This window comes from Microcebus murinus, chromosome 20 (assembly GCF_040939455.1).
Source record: "Microcebus murinus isolate Inina chromosome 20, M.murinus_Inina_mat1.0, whole genome shotgun sequence".
Taxonomy (NCBI): Eukaryota; Metazoa; Chordata; class Mammalia; order Primates; family Cheirogaleidae; genus Microcebus; species Microcebus murinus.
In genome coordinates this window covers 933142-941616 of record NC_134123.1, presented here as the reverse complement: position 1 = coordinate 941616, position 8475 = coordinate 933142, and the positions used below count along the sequence as shown (strand labels likewise).

General features: G+C 62.8%; 1 non-coding gene across 1 annotated transcript; it reads right to left on the bottom strand.

Annotated features, from left to right (window-relative positions):
* Positions 1 to 6513: 6513 nt before the first annotated feature.
* On the bottom strand, positions 6514 to 6632 carry LOC142862795 (5S ribosomal RNA). Its single transcript, XR_012913836.1, has one exon. It is a non-coding gene; the product is annotated as a 5S ribosomal RNA (ribosomal RNA).
* Positions 6633 to 8475: the final 1843 nt, after the last annotated feature.

Here is an 8475-nt window from a genome sequence, read left to right as displayed (position 1 = left end):
GTGGCTGTGTCCATTCACACATCTGTGACGGGCAGGCAGGGCGCAGTTTGGAACTGGCAGTGTCCACAACCACCACCAGAGACGGGCAGGCAGGACTCTGTGTGGATGTGCCTGTCTTCACTCAGCCACGGAAGATGGGCAGGCAGGGCGCAGTGTGGAAATGGCAGTGTCTACTCACCCACGGGAAATGGGCAGGCAGGGCGCTGAGTGGATCTGGCTGTTTCCACACACCCATGGGATACGGTCAGGCAGGGCGCAGTGTGGAACTGGCTGTGTCCACACACGCACTGGAGACAGGCAGGCAGGGCACTGTGTGCAACTGGCTGTGACCACACACCCACAGTAGATGGGCAGGCAGGGCGCAGTGTAGATCTGGCTGTGTCCACTCACTCACTGGAGACGGGCAGGCTGGGTGCCATGTGCATCTGACTGTGTCCACACACCCATGGGAGACGGGCAGGCTGGGCGTCGTGTGGATCCGGCTGTGTGCACACACCCATGGGAGACTGCCAGGCAGGGTTCTGTGTGGGACTCGCTGTGTCTACACACCCACGGGAGTCGGTCATGCAGAGTGCAGTGTGGTTCTGGCCGTGTCCACATACCCATGGGAGACGGGCAGGCAGGGTGCTGTGTGTATCTGGCTGTGTCCACTCACCCTTGGGAGATGGGCAGGCAGGGTGCAGTGTGGATCTGGCTGTGTCCACTCACCCACGGGCGACGGGCAGGCAGGGCGCTGTGTGTATCTGGCTGTGTCCACACACCCATGGGAGACGTGCAGGCTGGGCGCCGTGTGGATCTGGTTGTGTCGACACACTCATGAGAGACGGGCAGGCAGGGCACTGTGAGGATCTGGCTATGTCCACTAACCCATGGGAGACGGGCAGGCAGGTCGCAGCACTGTGTGGATCTGGCTGTGTCTACTCACCCACGGGAGACGGGCAGGCAGGGCGCTGTATGGATCTGCCTGTGTCTACTCACCCACGGGGGACGGGCAGGCAGGGCGCAGTGTGGAACTGGCTGTGTCCACTCAACCACAGGAGACGGGCAGGTAGGGCACAGTGTGGATCTTGCCGTGTCCACACACTCATGGGAGATGGGCAGGCAGGGCCCAGTGTTGAACTGGCTGGTTCCACTCACCCAGGGTTGTCGGGCAGACAGGGCGCAGTGTGGAACTGGTGTGTCCACACACCCACGGTAAACGGGAGGCAGGGCGCAGTGTGGATGTGGCTGTGTCCACTCACCCACGGGAGACGGGCAGGCAGAGCGCAGTGTGGAACTTGCTCTGTCCACACACCCACCGGAGACGGGCAGGTAGTGCGCTGTGTGGAACTGGCTGTGTCCACACACCCATGGGAGATGGTCAGGCAAGGTGCTTTGTGGATGTGGATGTGTCCACTCAACAATGGGAGATGGGCAGGCTGGGCGCCGTGTGTATCTGGCTCTGTCCACTCACCCACGGGTGATGAGCAGGCAGCGCGCAGTGTGGATCCTGCTGTTTCCACTCACCCACGGGAGACAGGCAGGCAGGGCGCAGTGTCGATCTGACTGTGTCCACTCACCCATGGGTGATGGGCAGGCAGAGGTCTGTGTGGATCTGGCTTTGTCCACACACCCACCGGAGACGGGAAGGCAGGGCGCTGTTTGGATCTGGGTGTGTCCACTTACCCATGGGATACGGTCAGGCAGGGCGCTGTGTGGAACTGGCTGTGTCCACTCACCCACAGGAGACAGGGAGGCAGGGCGCAGTGTCGATCTTGCCGTGTCCACACACCCACGGGAGACGTGGAGGCAGGGTGCAGTGTGGATGTGGCTGTGTCCACTCACCCACGGGAGACGGGAAGGCAGGGCGCAGTGTAGATCTGGCTGTTTCCACTGACCCACGGTAGACGGGCAGGAAGGGCGCTGTGTGGATGTGGCTGTGTCCACTCACGCATGGGAGATGGGCAGGCTGGGCGCCGTGTGGAAGTTGCCGTGTACACACACTCACGGGAGACGGGCAGGGAGGGCGCTATGTGGATCTGGCTCTGTCCACTCACACACGGCAGACGGGCAGGCAGGGCGCTGTGTGGAACATGCTGTGTCCACACATCCATGGGAGATGGTCAGAAAGGGTGCTGTGTGGATGTGGCTGTGTCCACTCACCCACGGGAGCCGGGCAGGCAGGGCGCTGTGTGGAACTGGCTGTGTCCACACACCCATGTGAGACGGTCAGCCAGGGTGCTGTGCGGATGTGGCTGTGTCCACTCACCCACGGGATTCGGGCAGGCTGGGCGCCGTGTGGATCTGGTTGTGTCGACACAGTAATGGGAGATGGGCAGGCAGGGCGCTGTGTGGATCTGGCTGTGTCCACACACCCACCAGAGACGGGCAGGCAGGGCGCTGTGTGGATCTGGCTGTGTCCACTCACCCATGGGAGACGGGCAGGCAGGGCGCTGTGTGGATCTGGCTGTGTCCACACACCCACCGGCGACGGGCATGCAGGGCACTGTGTAGATCTGTCTGTGTCCACTCACCCATGGGAGACGGGCAGGCAGGTCGCTGTGTGGATATGGCTGTGTCCACACACCCACCGGAGACGGGCAGGCAGGGTGCTGTGTGGATATGGCTGTGTCCACTCACACATGGTTGACGGGCAAGCAGGGCGCAGTTTGGAAATGGCTGTGTACACACACCCACAAGAGACGGGCAGGCAGGGTGCTGTGTGGATGTGGCTATCTCCACTCACCCACAGGAGACTGGCAGGCAGGGCGCAGTGTGGAACTGGCTGTGTCCACTCACCCATGGGAGATGGGCAGGCAGGGCGCAGTGTGGAACTGGCTGTGTCTACTCACCCACGGGAGATGGTCAGGCAGGTTGCTGTGTGGATGTGGCTGTGTCAACACACCCACGGGAGACGGGCAGGCTGGGAGCCGTGTGGATCTGGCTGTGTCCACACACAAACGGGAGACGGGCATGCAGGACGCAGTGTACATCTGGCTGTGTCCACTCACGCATGGGTGACGAGAAGGCAGAGCGCAGTGTGGAACTGGCTATGTCCACACACCTACGGGAGACGGTCAGGCAGTGCTCTGTGTGGAATTGACTGTGTCCACACAAGCACGGGAGACGAGCAGGCCGGGCGCAGTGTGGAACTGACTGTGTCCACACAAGCACGGGAGACGAGTAGGCCGGGCGCAGTGTGGATCTAGCTGTGTCCACTCACCCATGGGTGACGGGCAGGCTAGGCGCAGTGTGGAACTGGCTGTGTCCACTCACCCATGGGAGACGGGCATGCAGGGCGCAGTACGGATGTGGAGGTGTCCACTCACCAAAAGGAGATGGGCAGGCAGGGCTCTGTGTGGAACTGGCTGTGTCCACTTACTCACGGGAGACGGGCAGGCAGGGCGTCGTGTGGATGTGGCTGTGTCCAAAAACCCAAGGGAGACGGTCAGGCAGGGCGCAGTGTGGATGTGGCTGTGTCCACTCAACCATGGGAGACGGGCAGGCTGTTCGCCGTGTGGATCTGGCTGTGTCCACTCACCCACGGGAGATGGGCAGGCAGGGCGCAGTGTGGATCTGGCTGAGTCCACTCACCCATGGGTGATGAACAGGCAGGGCACAGTGTGGAACTGGCTGTGTCAACACACGCACCGGAGACGTGCAGGTAGGACTCTGTGTGGAACTGGCTGTGTCCACGCACCCATGGGAGACAGTTAGGCAGGGCGCAGTTTGGATCTTGCCGTGTCCACACACCCACGGGAGACGGGCAGGCAGGGCGCAGTGTGGATGTGGCTGTGTCCACTCACCCATGGGAGACGGGCAGGCAGGGCGCAGTGTGGATGTGGCTGTGTCCACTCACCCATGGGAGACTGGCAGGCAGGTCGCAGTGTGGATCTGGCTGTGTCCACTCACCCATGGGAGACGGGCAGGCAGGGCGTAGTGTGGATGTGGCTGTGTCCAATCACCCATGGGAGATGGGCAGGCAGGGCGCAGTGTGGATCTTGCCGTGTCCACACACCAATGGGAGAAGGGCAGGCTGGGCGCTGTGTGGATCTGGCTGTGTCCTCACACACACGGGAGACTTGCAGGCAGGGCGCAGTGTACATCTGGCTGTGTCCACTCACCCATGCGTGACGGGCAGGCAGGGCCCAGTGTGGAACTGGCTGTGTACACACCCCCACCGGAGACGGGCAGGCAGGGCGCTGTGTGGATGTGGATGTCCCCACTCACCCACGGAAGATGGGCAGGCAGGGCGCAGTGTGGAACTAGCTGTGTCTACTTACCCACGGGAGACGGGCAGGCAGGGCGCTGTGTGGATCTGGCTGTTTCCACACACCCATGGGATACGTTCAGGCAGGGCGCTGTGTGGATCTGGCTGTGTCCACTCACCCACGTGAGACTGGCAGGAAGGGTGCTGTGTGGATGTGGCTGTGTCCACTCACCCACACGAGATGGGCAGGCTGGGCACCGTGACGATCTGGCTGTGTCCACTCACCCACGGGAGACAGGCAGGCAGGGAGCAGTGTGGATCTGGCTGTGATCACTCACCCATGGGTGACGGGCAAGCAGGACGCAGTGTGGAAATGGCTGTGTCCACACACCCACCAGAGACGTGCAGGCAGGGCATGTGTGGATGTGGCTGTCTCCACTCACCCACGGGAGACGGGCAGGCAGGGCGCAGTGTGGAACTGGCTGTGTCTACTCACCCACGGGAGACGGTCAGGCAGGGTGCTGTGTGGATGTGGCTGTGTCAACACACCCACGGGAGACGGGCAGGCTGGGAGCCGTGTGGATCTGCCTTGTCCACACTCCCATGGGAGACGGGCAGGCAGGGCCCAGTGTGGAACTGGCTGTGTCCACACCCCTACCGGAGACGGACAGGCAGGGCGCTGTGTGGATGTGCCTGTCTCCACTCACCCACGGAAGGTGGGCAGGCAGGGCACAGTGTGGAACTAGCTTTGTCTACTCACCCACGGGTGATGGGCAGGCAGGGCACTGTGTGGATCTGCCTGTTTCCACACACCCATGGGATACGTTCAGGCAGGGCACTGTGTGGATCTGGCTGTGTCCACACACCCATGGGAGATGGACAGGAAGGGCGCTGTGTGGAACTTGCTGTGTCCACACACCCACCCGAGACGGGCAGGCTGGGCGTAGTGTGGAACTGGCTGTGTCCACACACCCATGGAAGACTGTCAGGCAGGGTGCTGTGTGGATGTGGCTGTGTCTACTCACCCACCGGAGTTGGGCAGGCTGGGCACCGTGATGATTTGGCTGTGTCCACTCACCGATGGAGACGGGCAGGCTGGGCGATGTGGGGATCTGTCTGTGTCCACTCACCCACGGGAGATGGGCAGGCAGGGCGCAGTGTGGAACTGGCTGTGTCCACACACCCATGGGAGGCGGTCAGCCAGGGTGCTGTGTGGATGTGGCTGTGTCCACACACCCATGGGAGACGGTCAGGTAGGGCGCATTGTGGAACTTGCAGTGTGCACTCTCCCACGGGAGACGGGCTGGCAGATCACAGTGTGCATGTGGCTGTGTCCACTCACCCACGGGAGACGGGCAGGAAGGGCGCTTTGTGGATGTGGCTGTGTCCACTCACCCACGGGTGACGGGCAGGCAGTGTGCTGTGTGGATGTGGCTGTGTCCACTCACCCACCAGAGACAGGCAGTCAGGGCGCAGTGTGGAACTGGCTGTGTCCACAAACCAACGGGAGGCGGGCAGGCAGGGCTGTGTGTGGAACTTTCTGTGTCCACAGACATATGGCAAACGGGCAGACAGGGCGCAGTGTGGAACTTGCTGTATCCACTCACCCATGGGTGACATGCAGGCTGGGCTATGTGTGGAACTGTCATTGTTCACACACCCACGGGACACGGGCAGACAGGGAGCAGTGTGGAACTTGCTGTGTCCACACATCAAACAGACGGGTAGGCAGGACGCTGCGTGGACGTGGCTGTGTCTACTCACCCACGGGAGATATGTAGGCTGGGCGCCGTGTGGATTTATTGTGTCCCCTCACCCACGGGAGACAGGTGGCAGGGCGCTGTGTGGAACTTGTTGTGTCCACACACCCAGCAGAGACAGGCGGACAGGGCGCAGTGTGGATGTGACTGTGTAAACTCACCCACGGGAGACGGGCAGTCAGGGCGCAGTGTGGAACTGGCTGTGTCCACACACCAAAGGGACACAGGAAGGCAGGGCGCAGTGTGGATCAGGCTGTGTCCACTCACCCATGGGAGATGGGCAGGCCGTGCGCTGTGTCAATCTGGGTGTGTCCACACACCCATGGGGGACGGTAAGACAGGGTGCCAGAACTTTGGTCTGAGACCTGACAATCCAGAAGCCACGCATGCTGCCGCGTGACGGCGGTATCGCGGCTTGGGACAAGAGGAGGCCCCACGGTGCGGGCTGGGGCTCCAGGCACCGCGGCGGGCGCTGAGGGTGTGGGTGACCCCCACCCCGGGCCGCCGCCCCGCTCCCAGAAAGGGGACAGAACAAGAGGCAAAACTAAAAAAGAAAAAAGAAGAAGCCTACGGCACCCGGTATTCCCAGGCGGTCTCCCATCCAAGTACTAACCAGGCCCAACCCTGCTTACCTTCCGAGACCAGACGAGATCGGGCGCGTTCAGGGTGGTGTGGCCCTAGACGGCAGAGGGCGCCCCTGCCCCGCTCAAGAAGCCGAGCCTCTCTGCGCTTCCCCGCCGCCTCCTCCCGCCCCAGGCCCCGTGCCGGGCCAGGCCTGTTGAGTTTGCTGGCCAGGTCCGCAGGGCTCCGAGGGACAGGGGTGACAGGCGGGGCGGGGCGGGCAGGAAGCGGCGGGCCGGGGTGGGGGGCTGTCTCTCTATACACACACACACACACACACACACTCACACTCACTCACGCACACTCACACAAGATGCGCCTCCACGGCTGGACTCGCCAAGGTGGAGACCTTCCAGCCCCCCTCCTCTCCTCACCTGGCCTCCTTCACCTCCCCGCCCCCCACCCCTAGATCTTGATCGCAACCGCGACCACCAGGCCGCCGCCGCCGCCACCGCCCATTGCGCACGCGCGGGTCCCCGCCCTTTGACCCCAGGCAGGGGCCGCCCTCCCCCCCAACCCCTTTCAGCTGGGCCCCCCACCCTGTGGGTGGGCTGCCGCCTATTCCCCTGGGCCAGGGCTGGGGCACAGCACATGGGGGAGGGGAGCGAGTGTATGGGGCGTCTCTCTCTCTCTCTGGGGATGTGTCCCATGTGTGGGGTGGGGTGGCGTGGTTTGGGGGGCGCTGAAGAAATCAGTCCCCTCCATCTCCTACCTCTGGAAAACGCCCAAGCCCGTGGAGAACTGCCGGCACCGCTTCGTGGGGGCCGGGACCCTCCTCCGTGTCCTCCTGTGGCCCAGTCCAAGGGGCCTGGGCCTGGCCGGGGCTGCATTGGACCCCGACCACCCTGGCGTGTGGACTCGCTAAAAATCGGCCATTAGATATTGGATTCCAGCTTCCTGGAGGTCATTTCACTAATGAGTGCACCGGAAAGAGTTTCCTAATCCATCTGTGAGGGTGGCAACTGAAAGAGAATTTGAAAGCTGACAGAATAGGCGAGGGAAGGCATAGGAGATTTCCACACCCAGCAAGGAAGACTTTCCCGAAATGGAAGAAAGAAACGAGCAAACAGAGACACCGGTAGCCCGCCCGGAAAAGAGTCTGCCCCTGAGAGAAAGCACCCTGACCAGGTTCACCCGTGGGTGGGTGGCGAGCTAGCGGCATTCAGAAGAGCGAGGCCCGCAGTCTGTGCGGAAGACACCTGCGCTCGGGTGTGTGTGGCGGCGCGATTCACAAGCAGCTCTAGACGTTAAACCAAGGAGAAGCCAGGGAGTTCCCAACGCCCCAGGTGTCCTCAGCCCACGACTGGCTGCTGTGGGAATGCGAAGCCCGGCTCCTTGTCTCAGAGCGGGGTTCCCAGGAGGATCAGGCTGAAGCTGGGACTTGGCCTCAAAGTGTCCCCTCGCATGGCCACCCCCTTCCCCTTCCTGCTCCTCTACTCCTGGTGCCCCTCCATCCAGGGGCCAGACCTTAAAGAGTCACCGCAAGAGAATCCTGGTCCCAAAGGAGCCTTCTGGGGGACCGGTGCTGAGAGAGGTTGTGGGCATGGCCCGCTGGGGCTCTGCCCGACCCAGGGCTGAGAGATGCCACCTCCCAGCTCTGGGTCCCTGCAGGAAGTGTTGGCAAGCACAGGGCCGGTCCTCCAAAGGCCCAGGTGCAGGGAGCCCAGGCCAAGCAGCCTGTGGAAGAAGCCACTTGCCGTGCCACCCCGGGAACAGGACTGCAGGCCCCGGCCCTTCCCACCTCCTCCTCCTCCTCCTCCTCCTCCTCCCCCCCGCCCCCCCCACAGGGCACAGGGCTCAGAGACACCTCAGACTCTTGCTACCCAAAGTGCAAAGGGCATCAGTTGCTCCTCCAACCCCCCCGCCCAGCAGACCACGTTGTCCAGCCAGCCCCCGGGCCTCCCT